General features: G+C 44.2%; 1 long non-coding RNA gene and 1 other non-coding gene across 2 annotated transcripts; one reads left to right on the top strand and one right to left on the bottom strand.

The window, feature by feature from the left end:
• Window positions 1-6689: 6689 nt before the first annotated feature.
• LOC121635351 lies at window positions 6690-7242 on the bottom strand. The gene is made up of 3 exons (XR_006009423.1): window positions 6978-7242; window positions 6773-6850; window positions 6690-6700 (listed from the first exon to the last, which is right to left on the bottom strand). It is a non-coding gene; the product is annotated as an uncharacterized LOC121635351 (long non-coding RNA).
• Window positions 7243-8890: 1648 nt separating this feature from the next.
• On the top strand, window positions 8891-8963 carry trnak-uuu. The gene has a single exon. It is a non-coding gene; the product is annotated as a tRNA-Lys (tRNA).
• The last annotated feature ends 339 nt before the right edge of the window (window positions 8964-9302 follow it).

The raw sequence follows: 9302 nt of genomic DNA, 5'->3' as shown, positions 1-9302 counted from the left end.
CTGGTAATCGGACGGCTGTTGATTATTGATTCTGCCTCGCACAGAACCGTACGAAGACCTTCCTCATCAATAATTTGCTCTCTTGCAGTTGAATTCAGCACCTTTCTGATGGATCGGATCAGCCTCTCCCATGCTCCTCCGTGATGTGATGCGGTGGGAGGGTTGAACGTCCACTTGATTCCATGCTGGTGGAACAGATGCTGAAACTTTGAGGAGTTCCAATCTGCAATGGCTGCCTTCAGCTCACGATTGGCAGCAACAAAATTCGTCCCGTTGTCTGAGCGAATTTCTTTCACTTGTCCTCTGCGTGCAATGAAGCGCCGGATAGCGTTTATGCATGAATCGGTGTCCAATGACGAGGCCAGCTCAATGTGCACTGCACGAATGGCTAAACAAGTGAATATGACACCGTATTTTTTCACGAGGGCTCTTCCACGTTTGACCTCTAGTGGTCCGAAATAATCCACACCAATTCGTGTGAATGGTGGGTCATCCGGGATCACTCGCTCTTGTGGAAGATCAGCCATAAGTTGGGTTCCAACTTTCCCATGTAACCGGCGACACATCACACACTTTGAAATTACTTTTCTGATGGCCGCGTGGGCACTTGTGATCCAAAAGTTTTGGCGCAGCTCGGAGAGCATGTGATTGCGCCCTCCATGTCCAGTCTTTATGTGAATGTGTTGGAGGAGTAGGTCTGCTATGTGAAAGCCTCTGGACAGAATGACAGGCTGCTTGCTACTTTCAGGCATAGCTGCCCGGCTCAATCTCCCGCCAACTCGCAACAGATCATCCTGAAGTACTGGGTTCAACTTATACAAGTGGCTACCGCGTTTCACACTCTGGCCTTTGTGCAAAGCTGTAATCTCCTTAGACAATTTCTCCTTCTGACAGAATCTGATAATGACAAGTTCTGCTTGTTCCAGATCTTCTGCTGAAAGTTGAGTATGCCTGACGCTCTCCTTGAAGCTGTCCATTTGGCTTTGAATCCGCTGTTCACTTTGAACAGCACTGTTGTCAGTGTTGTCTGCTTGTAGCTCTTTGCGCCTTTGACAGAGGGTCTGCATTAAGGTCTTTAATTTCAGGAACCATGCCACGCTTCTTTTCAGTTTGATCCACGATGAGAAGTGGTTGATAAGTCTCCTGAATGGAGTAGCATTGTCTTCCACTTTGATTTGATTCACCGTGATCCTTTTGATCTCAGGATCATCTGATGCAAGCTCTGAGTGGATCAACAGAGTGTTGGGCCAACACTGTTCAGGTTCGTGGAGAAACTGAGGTCCATACACCCAAGTGGTGTTCTTCATGAATTGATCCACTCTTTGCCCTTTAGAGGCACAGTCAGCTGGATTCATGTCAGTGCTGACATGTCTCCACTGCTCAATGTCAGAGTTCTTCAGGATAGTGGAAACTCTGTTTGCCACGAACGTGCGGAAACGTGTGGTCTTATTCTGCAGATACTGGAGTACCACTGTACTGTCAGTCCAAAAAATTGATTCTGCAAGATCCAGTTGTAACTCTCTTCTTAGGACACCATCCATCTTAATGGCCACTGTTGCTGCAATTAATTCCATCCGGGAAATGGTAGGAGGCCTGAGAGGTGCTACTCTGGACTTGCCCATCATGAGCACGCAGTGTGTCTCATTGCTTGCGTTGCGCAAGAGAAGGTAGCTGACCGACCCATACGCGTCCTCACTTGCGTCTGCAAAGTGATGCAATTGCGCAAATACGCAACTTCCAAAGTCTTCCGGTTTGAGACATCTGGCCACTGAGAAGTGTTCTAAAGCAGGAAGACTTTTGAGCCAGTCTGTCCACTGCTTCTTCACATGTTCAGGTAAGTTGTCGTCCCATCCAATCTTCAATCTACATAGTTCTTGCAGAATAGCTTTTGCTGGCAAGACTACGGGTGACAAAATGCCCAATGGATCGTAGACTGAACCAATGACTGAAAGAAGTCCTCTCCTGGTAACAGGGCGATCTCGAATGGTGATCTTGAATTTGAACGTGTCTGACTCGACACACCAGTTGAGACCGAGAGCTCTCTCCAAAGGAAGTTCATCATGATCCAGATCCAAGGTTTTTATTTCTGTCGCCAACTCAGACTTGGGGATTGAGTCAAGCACTTTCCTTCGGTTGCTCACCCATTTGGTGAGGCGGAATCCTCCTTTGGCGCAGATCTTCATGAGGTCTTGACACATGGAAACGACTGCCTCCTCTGTGGCAACAGACTTGAGACAGTCGTCTACATAAAAGTTTTGTAGGACTGTCTGAACCACTTCAGGTCTGAACTGCTCACCTTGATCCTCTGCGCACCTCTTCAACGCAAAACTAGCGCAACTCGGCGAGGACGTGGCCCCGAATAGGTGTACAGCCATTTTATGCTCCGTCAAAACCTTGTTGCAATCACCGCCTGTCCACCACAGGAACCTCAGAAGGTCGGAGTCTTCCTCGGATACCTTAACTTGGTGGAACATTGCTTCCACGTCTGCCATGATTGCAACGGGTTCTTGTCTGAAACGTATCACAACACCAATCAGACTGCTGGTTAAGTCTGGACCCTGAATAAGTTGGTCGTTCAGGGATGTGCCTTGATACGATGCTGCACAATCAAATACAACTCTTAGCTTCTGCTTGACAGGGTGGTATACAGCGTGGTGTGGTATATACCACACCCTTCCTTCTTTGTGCGTCAGTTGGTCTTCTGAGAGTTGCACAGCGTAGCCTTTCTTTATCAGGTCTTCCATGAAGTCTGTATATTCCTGTCTGAAGCTGTCGTTCCTGAGAAACTTCCGCTTTAGGTTTTGTGCTCTCTGTTCAGCAATTAACCGATTGTTTGGCATGTGGACATGTCTGTTCTTGAGGGGTAGACATAAGGAGTAGTGACCATCAATCAGTGTAACAGATTCTGTGACCATGTCCATGAACTGGTGGTCCTCGCGAGACATCTCCACTTCATCATGTTTTCCACTTTCTGGAAAATCCACCTTGAACTGTTGTAGCCACAGGTTCTCCAAACTGCCGACTGATATGCGGTTTGCCATTGTCCGCATTGGCTTTCCTTTGTCTCCATAATTACTGGTTTCCCTCAAAGGCCCATTCACAGTCCAACCTAACTTCGTACGCACTGCATACGGGCCATTACCAACACTGCTCACCACCTCCCATGGCACCATAGCTTTGGGTACGTTTGCTCCTATAAGCAATCCAACGTCAGCGTCGATACGAGGTAAATGTATGTCTTTAAGGTAGGTCCACTTTTCCAGATCCTTTTGTTTTGGTATGTTTTCCTTTCCCACAGGTATGGACTTCTGTGCGAAAACATCTGGAAGATCAATGAATTCCTCACCAGACAAGCTGCTGACTTCCAAGCCTGACACCACATAAGTACAGACAGGTTTTTCTTCATTCATGGTTCTAAGCAAAATGTCAGTTTTTTTCCCAGCGAGCTTCAACTTATCCATCAATGCTTCGGTACAGAATGTGGCCGAGCTTCCCTGGTCCAGGAAGGCATATGTCTGCACCACCATACTTCCTCTCTTGGCTTTGACCTGGACAGGAATGATCGCCAGTGTACAGTCATCTTCCCCGGCCCCAGTCAGCTCGCCACCCTCAGACTTTGCTGCAATGAGGGCACTCAGGATAGTTTGTGTTTCACAGCTCTTACTCTCCTTTTCTGTTTCAGCAACGGTATCCTTTTTCTTGATATGCAGCAACGTAGGATGCATTAGCGAACACACCTGACAGCTGACCTTTCCCTTGCAGGATTTGCTCATGTGGCCTTGCTTTAAGCAGCCGAAACAACATCCTTTGCTTTTTAAGAAGGCGATTTTTTTCATTGTGTGGTTTGCCTTTTAGCTTACCGCACGAGTCCAAGTTGTGCTCACCGTCACAGAAGAGACACATTCTTGCAGTCTTCTCTGTATTTGTGTTTTCCTTTGGCTTTGTGTTTGCCTCCTGTTTGTCCAACTGTTTAGCACTTGTAGTGAATGACTTCTTGATTCCACCTTTTTTCTGCTCTTTATTGACGTTTTGCTTAGCTGTAGAAACTTTAGCTGTTGTGCTGTCCCTTATGTCTCCGAAGACTGGGTGCAGTGCAATCTTGGCTTGTTTATTAATAAACTCCACTAAATCCTTAAATTTGACTCTCTTGTCCGTTTGCTCTTGCACACCAAATACAACACCTCTCCACTTTTCACGTAACTTGTAAGGAAGCTTGGAAACTATGGCTTTCAAGCTAGCAACATTATCAAGCTCCTCCATGTAACTCACTTCAGTCATGGTGTTGAGGCATGCTGTCAGAAAGAGTGAGAAAGCGTCCAGCGATTCTGCATCCTCTGGCTTGATAGGCGTCCAGTTGACCACCTTGTTCATGTAGGCTACAGCTATTTTGTAATCGTTGCCAAAGTGCTCTTTCAGTAACCTCTTAGCTTTCTGGTAGCCTTCTTCTGTCTTCATATGAAGGCAGCTCTTTATCAACTCTCTAGGTTGTCCACTCGTAAATTGCTCTAAAAAATAGAGACGGTCCTTTGGGCTTTCAGTGCATGATTCTACGCCATGTTCAAATGCCATGACAAATGCATTGTAATCCAAGGGGTCACCACTGAAGGTGGGAATGTCTAATGGTGGCAAAGTCATAATTTTTTGCTGCTTCACCATCAACTCTGTTATTGTATTCTGACGAGTCATAACACTGCAAAGTGTTTCCAATGCATGGTCATCTGCTACAGAATTTACTGTAGGCTGCCGTGAGCCTGTAGCCTGAGGCTGCTGTACACCAATAGGATGATGCTGAAGGGGCATGAACTGACCATGTGCACTTGTATCGTCAATGGCTGGAATCTGACTTACAGGCAGCTGAATGTTTCCAGACTCATTTATCACTGAATGGTGTGTTGCATGGCTTGCTTGTGAATGGCATGATGCATGGCTTGCTTGTGAATGGCGTGATGCATGGCTTGCTTGTGAATGGCGTGATGCATGGCTTCTTTGATGGCTTGATGCATGGCTCACTTGCGAAGAGCGTTCAGTTTCATAATCTTTTAAAACCTTTAATTGTGCCTCTGACGCTGCAATAGCCGTTTGCAAAGCTAACTGTTCTTTTTTAGCTTTTAATTCAGCTTCCTGACGTTCTATATCCTGCTTTTGTTGCAAAACTGTTGCCTGTGTAAGCAATGTTGCTCTTTCCAGTTCTGCTTTCATCTTAAGGCTAACTGAAGAAGTATTGGACACTCTGCTTCCAACTACTGTCCCACGCCTTTTACTGCTGCTGCTCAGTGCAACAGATACGGCAGATGCACTGTCAGAAGGACGAATCTCAGCATCACAGCGTCTAGCTTGTTCAGCACGAGCTTCAGCTGCTTTAATCCACATTTCCACGTGTTCAATGAATCCGTACATACGGCTTACATTCGGGTCAAACCACAAATTTTTGTCCTTCTCTAACTCTTCCTCAGTCATTACTTGTTTTAGACCATCATTTATCTGACATAACTCTCCCAATGAATCTTTAAACTCCACATGCAATCTCTGTTTAACTGTGTCCACGTTATCATCAAATTCCATAAGCCTTTCGATCTGGTTAACCTGGCAAGTCAGATGGCCTAGCTTAGCTTTCCTCGACTGAGTGAGCCTGTAAAGCTTCTCTTCCAACGCTTTCTCGGTCATTTTTGATTCTCTTTTTCCACTAGTCAGTTGTTCAGTAACTTCCTCCATTATGGCAAACTTCCGAAATATCCAAACAAGTTGCAGCTTACCAGAATGTTCATCCACTCGGCTCGTGGCTAGTTACCTTCCTTTTCTTGTCCACTGAAAAAACTTATGACCGTGATAAGCATTGTCCCACGTTTTCTCCACTCTCATGTCCTTTTGTATTCCTTTTCCACACGAAGCAGAAGGTTTTCTGACTAAAGATGTAGGGTATTTTCCAAAAAACTAACTAAAATCTTTGTAGGTTGGAGCTTTGTGGCTGACGCGTGTTCCAGGATCCAAAAAAGACGATGTCTTTCACCATATTCACGGTTGGTATATTTATTACAAAAAAAAACTAAAAAGATAACAAAACAAATACCAACGAAAATATACTTATAAATGTCCACAGTCATAAATTATAATGACACGAGCCTCAAACGGACTGCGTTACACAGACACGGTCAGAAAACCGTGCGGCTCCAACTTTCCTCTTGCTGTGTCTAAGCAACGCCCCTCCCGCCGCAAGTAATTAAAGGCTCGTTAACTGACTCATGGTAATTATTCACATCCACGTTTTAACCTTGTATATGTTTTTTAACCTAAATAATGAACTTACAAAATATTAAATCTTTTATCAGTATCAAATTATGATATGAAATTTTAATATTAAATCCACATATTCGGGCAACTTCAAAGCTTAACATAAAATAGGCATTTGGCGCCTACAGGTTTCGGTACTAAATGAACTGGCTAGTGCAATTTTTACTCATCTGGTTAAATTAATGAAAAAGACGGAGCATCCTTCTAAAAAAGTTAAATTAACAACATAGAACCTTACTTTTCTCTCTTAAAGAAGGGACAGTGTGTGGACATTAATTACAATGGCTCTGAATGTCCAAAGCCTTGGGGACCCTCTGTGCTCTTTGTGGGTCCCAGACCCCATGTTGGAAACCACTGAGAAGGCAGTGCTGACCGGAGAACCAGTAATCTCGTGGCTTTCTGTGACTTGTTTCTGTAAAACAGAGTCTAAGTAACTTGTATTAACAACCCACTTTTAAACAGATGACGTGTGATTGCAGTTTACCTGAGACACTTTCCTGGCCATGGCGACATTCGGCTCTGCAGCTGCAACATGTGAACCACCAAGTCTTGGTTTGGTAAACTGAAAGGTAAGAACTGTGTAATGAGAGGCCGTTTACTGAACTAAATATATTTATCTGTAGCCAAGAGAACTAATATTAAACATGTGTCATTGTGAAACAGAGCTTATAATGTTTTAAACTGTTTACCTGTTCACATTCGTTCTGCTTGTAAAGCTGGTATTGTGATAACTGTGTGGGGTATTTTAGTGACGCTGGCCCTTTAAGAGCAGCTCCAGGCTAGAGCCCGCAGGCTCGTAGGTTTCCGTCACACCGCGTGCTGCCAGCAGGAGTACTGGAGTAGTGATGTACGATGCCACTCGCTTTCTTTCTGATCCGATACCAAGTAAAATACAAGCCAGTATCGGCGATACCGATCTGATACCGGTCTGATACCAGTCTGATACCGATCCGATACCGGTCTGATACCAGTCTGATACCGATCCGATACCGGTCTGATACCAGTCTGATACCGATCTGATACCGGTCTGATACCGATCCGATACGGGTCTGATACCGGTACTTTGTCCAGAAACTTCATGTGTTTGGAAAATTACTTTGAGAGCAGCTCCACTGAGGGGAAAGGAAGTGGTAGTAACTTTTTCATAGAATACTTTGTGAATCAAACTGAAATTACCAGTAAATTGGATGAATAAATACATAAATACCACATTAACTGCACGTTTGTCAACACCTACATATTAAAATATTTAGTTACCATCAGTCTGAACAAATGAGAGGAATTGATGTTTTTGTCTTTCTATCCTATTAAATATTTTTCATCCATTATTGTATTTTTAAAAACCCTACAATGGCTGCTTTACTGAATATTTAATGACAGCAGCCTTACCGACTGAATCTAGGCTTGTTGAACTGATGTGAGCTGATCTCAGGACACATTTCACTCCAAGCTGAACTCATACAGATATTTATTGCAGCGTTTTCTTATTTCATAACCGTATTTAATGCTGTACATAACAGAACAGGATGCAGTCGTCTTTAGAACGAAGGGAACTCCTGTTGTTTGAACATCAACGCAAAATCTGTCAGGTGGTTCGCCCAGGGCACAAAACTAGCCAGGACCACCTCTGTCTTAAACCGAGCAGACAGATGAAAACCACTTTCCAACATGTAGCATCAGTGGTCCACAGCTCCACGTTTCCTCCCTCTGAATAGGGGTTAGTACCTGCTAACTTTGGCAACCTTGGTTTGCGGACGAGATCGACCACCAGAACTGAATGGGCCGCTTTGAAAACCTTTTGCCATTCTATCTTGGATACCTCCATTTTCAAGTGGGTATCCACAATTTGTCGTGTGAAATCTTGGCAACAAAATAGACCGTACTTCATTTTTGGAGCAAGAATCCATACATGTCTTTCCATTCTGTTCCAAGGCAGAAAGCACTGATGTCAATGGAAAGGAACGTGGTCTAAAAAGAAGATTGGCCACTCTTCTGTCAGAGGCTTTCCACCGCAGTGGTGATAGCATTAGGATTGTTATTTTACAGAGACTCCTCACCTCCAGAGCTACTCACCACCAGTGATGATCATTTTGCAGTGTGGGAACAATATTCAAATGATGTCTTTGTTTTTTCTTTTGCATGAAGTCAGAAAGATTGAACAGGACAAAGGCCTTGCTCATTTCATGTATATACTGGGTGATTTCGCAGATAGAACAGCAAATGGGAGCAAACGGATCATGTAGAACCATGCTCTTGGTGTCTTCACCACTACGTTTTCCCTTGGGTCTAGCTCAACTTCAGTACCACCTTAATTGAAGCCCCATCACAACTTTTGCGACACTGGTTTTTCTGATAAACTGGATCTTCCTTATTCTTGCCTCCAGTGTTGGCATCGCTGGTGTATGAATGTGTGGATGAATGTTCGGTGATGGTCGGAGAGGCCGTAGGCGCAGACTGGCAGCCACGTTTCCGAACTTTAAGTGTCACTTTGTAAAAGATAAAGGACCCCTCTTCTCCAGCTCCTTGATCACAAAGACAAACACAAAGGTACAAAAAGTAAAGGTGAGTGGGAAATTTTACTCACCGAAATCATACCACAAGGGCCTGGGTAGCTCAGATGGCAGAGCATCAGACTTTTAATCTGAGGGTCCAGGGTTCAAGTCCCTGTTCAGGCATGTAGAAATGATCTTTCTCACTTCATTGCTCAGACTCAGTGTTCCCTCTGTCCTTGTCCCTTAAAGGCTGAAGAGATGGAATTTCTCCTTAAAAGGGTCTATGACATGATGCCTACTTTTTCTGTCCAACTGAGTTTTTCCAGCAAAAAAACCCTCAAAATACATAAAAAGATACTCTGTGTGTCTCCTACCTTCCCTATATATAGACCCACTTTAACTTCTCCAAACCTTTTAGTTATTGGTCATTTTTCTGCTTCTGAAGTGTCAAAACATCATGTGGGGCGACCGTCCAGCCTTCACTGCTATTTGGACATCTGGTTTAAAATCAATTTAAATCAA

The sequence above is a fragment of the Melanotaenia boesemani genome, chromosome 24 (genome assembly GCF_017639745.1).
Source record: "Melanotaenia boesemani isolate fMelBoe1 chromosome 24, fMelBoe1.pri, whole genome shotgun sequence".
Taxonomy (NCBI): domain Eukaryota; kingdom Metazoa; phylum Chordata; class Actinopteri; order Atheriniformes; family Melanotaeniidae; genus Melanotaenia; species Melanotaenia boesemani.
The sequence above is the reverse complement of the archived record's forward strand: the minus strand, read 5'-3'. Positions and strand labels throughout refer to the sequence as shown.